We start from the raw sequence: 3,025 nt of genomic DNA, 5'->3' as shown, positions 1-3,025 counted from the left end.
AACCAATGTTTGATACCCCTGATCTACTGAAATTGATTTTATTCTATGTACCACCTAGATTAAGGAGAACATCTACAATAATTTATTGTCAAAATTCTCGAACGGTAGCTCAATATAACTCACCTATTGTTAGATTACAGAATACCGGGAATGAATATGCATCATATTTTGATATATTTAGTTTATCTCTACCTAACTTAAAAAATAAACTGACCAACATATTTTTATCAAAAAGAGCAACTTATCTTCAGAAGATTGGGTTGGAATAGTTATAATTTGATGTGTAATTTTAATAGAATAATTGCCATTGAGTAATTGTTTTGATTTAAGGTAATTTATATACAAATACAGTTATTTCTATTTTTATATATCTTTAGCTTTTTTATTTTTGTTTTCAGTTAAATATGTTTTGTATCTTGAATTATAAAAAGAAACCTTTTATTTCATTGGTTGGTTGGGAGAAATTGCCATTCGGCAATAAGCCCGCCAATGTTCAATTAACATTATGTACAAAAAGTTAAATAAAGTAATGCAGATTACGTGGCCAAATAAATAACTCCCTAGGGGGTTGAATCCAGTTCTTGTCTACAAAAAATTGAGTAGACTCAAAATATTGTTGTTGGAATAATTATCTTGTGAAATATACTGATTAAACATTTAAGTTTGTAAGCGAAGTTCATTGTAAATTATTATATAAATAAAACACGAGTGATACTTTTCTTTTAAATACATTTAACTTTTTAATAAAGATACCAGTCTCGAAGATGTCGCGAAAGCGATGAAACCGGTCACTGGATATTCCAAATTTGTGGATTAAAGTATCACTCGTGTTTTATTTATATAATAAAATACTGATTAAATTTGTCACAATCCGAAAGATTACAGAATAAACCATTTTGAGAAATAAAAAATATTCCCTATCTGTTACTGACAATTCCTACAAGAAAGGGTCTATTAATAAAGAAAACAATGAAATATTTCTTATAGGGCGGTGGAGAACAGTAGTTTTGTAGCTCCGAAATCCTGCGTCGACCCCACAAAGTGTTTTTAAGGGATGATTCAACCCCCGGGAAGAGTGTAAACAATACTTTTGGGCAGGCTCCATTTATTGAAAGAGGTATTTTTTCAGATGTGCCAAATCCCTACATTTAGAACAAGGCTAGGATCCTTGGGGATAAAAAGATGTTGCGTACCATTGCGTTTGTAAAAATAATATATTGTCGTGCCAGAGAAGCAGCTAAGAAATATGTGACGTACTGGTATATATACTCGTTTATAATAAAACAAAAAATATATCTGTAAATGTCTGTTTGTTTGCCCGTCACAAAAAATAAACCAAAACGCCGAGTCGGGGCAATATGAAATTTCAGCACGTCATCCAAATTACAATTTTTAGGTAAACAATGTGAAGAAGCCGTGTAAATAGACTTCTCCTTTGCGAATTAAAATATATTTTTTATATAGCGGACAATTAAATTATTTGCTCCAAAACTGCCAATGTGAGCTAGTGGATTATGCAGCCAAGAATCTATTAAATGTACTCGAACCAGAGAAAATCAATATATAAAAACACTGACTAACCTGGTGTTGAGTCTTCTTCTTTGTCGGCGATCAGCTCACGCGCCAACGGGAAAACTGGTGATCGGGAAAACTGCATACACACAATGTCAGGAGTCTGGAGGCGGCGCGGCGGATGATGATTGATGGCGATAGATGATAAAAATGTTCGCGGCGTTATATTGACTTTTACGGCGAAAAAGGCGAAATACTTTCACCAATTAGAAAAGCGTGTGCACATAACTCGTTGAAAAAAGCGAAGAATGGCGCGGAGGACGAGCAGTGTTACCAACCAACAAATGTCCCGTCAGGCGTGGCAACCTCACCAATCAAAATTAGCCAGTATCTACTTACATACGATTCTTCTGGCTAAAATACACTGGAACAAATTATTGGCTTAACCACCATGCTTTTTAAAAACAATATTTTTCAGGTCTTTTTCGGTATAAAATATAAACGTTATGTCGTGGTGTAGTGAAATTTAAGATAATATTTTTATTTAATGTTCCGTATATATTTATTTATTAATTTACTCACTTTTTTCCATTATAAACAAATATTAAAAATAAAAACAGTGTGACCTCACTGGGGTATTTATTTGGGGTTGATTACCAGTATCAACAATATTTTAAGTTTGTCCCAATTTTTGTAGACAAGTACTGGATTCAACTCTCTGGGGAGCTGTTAACATTAACATATTACAACAAAGATACACATTTAAGAGAAGGTATTATAGAAGTCTAGGCATCTACAGTACTTATGACCGGTCATTGGTTGGTTTAAGTCGCCACTCAACACATTGTGTAACATTCAATAAAAGTTTCAGCTCTTGAACTTCACAAAAATCAACAGATGAAAGAATTGAAGGAATATAAATGTTCAAATATCGGCAGAATGGTGAATGTTAGACAGTGTGTAAAGTGGCTACTTTAACCAGCCAAAAGCAGGTCATAAGGCCTGTAAATGCCTATACTTCTATATTACCTTCTCTAAAATGATATTAATTTCTGTTGTAATATGGTTTTAAAAATATTTTTACATGTGAGAATAAACAAAGAAAATTTAATATACAGAGATAATTCACAAAATATTCAGACAGTATTAAACACTACGTATGATTGTATAAAATTATATTTAATTTACGTACATCAATATTTTTGATATAATAAAACGTATAATAAAAGAACAAAAACATTACATAAACTGTACATTTGTGGAGCAGTTTATGAAATATTGGTTTGGGCTAGTGAGACAATACATTTTACTTCTACCCAGCTCCACTATATATTATTTATAGCCTTTTTGAACATTTTCTGATTTTTTATTGTTTTTATAGACAGTGGAAGTAGGTTAGAGTATGTAGAAGGTGAATTGGTTCAGCCGGATGAATATCACCCATATGATAAAGATTTTCGCTTTTTTACTTCATAAAAGTAAACAGATGGAAGAGTTGAAGAAATTAGGATAG

This window comes from Micrasema longulum, unplaced genomic scaffold (assembly GCF_059751315.1).
Source record: "Micrasema longulum isolate JH-2025_06_02 unplaced genomic scaffold, ASM5975131v1 h1tg002398l, whole genome shotgun sequence".
NCBI classification, from domain to species: domain Eukaryota; kingdom Metazoa; phylum Arthropoda; class Insecta; order Trichoptera; family Brachycentridae; genus Micrasema; species Micrasema longulum.
Note: the sequence above shows the minus strand (reverse complement) of the source record.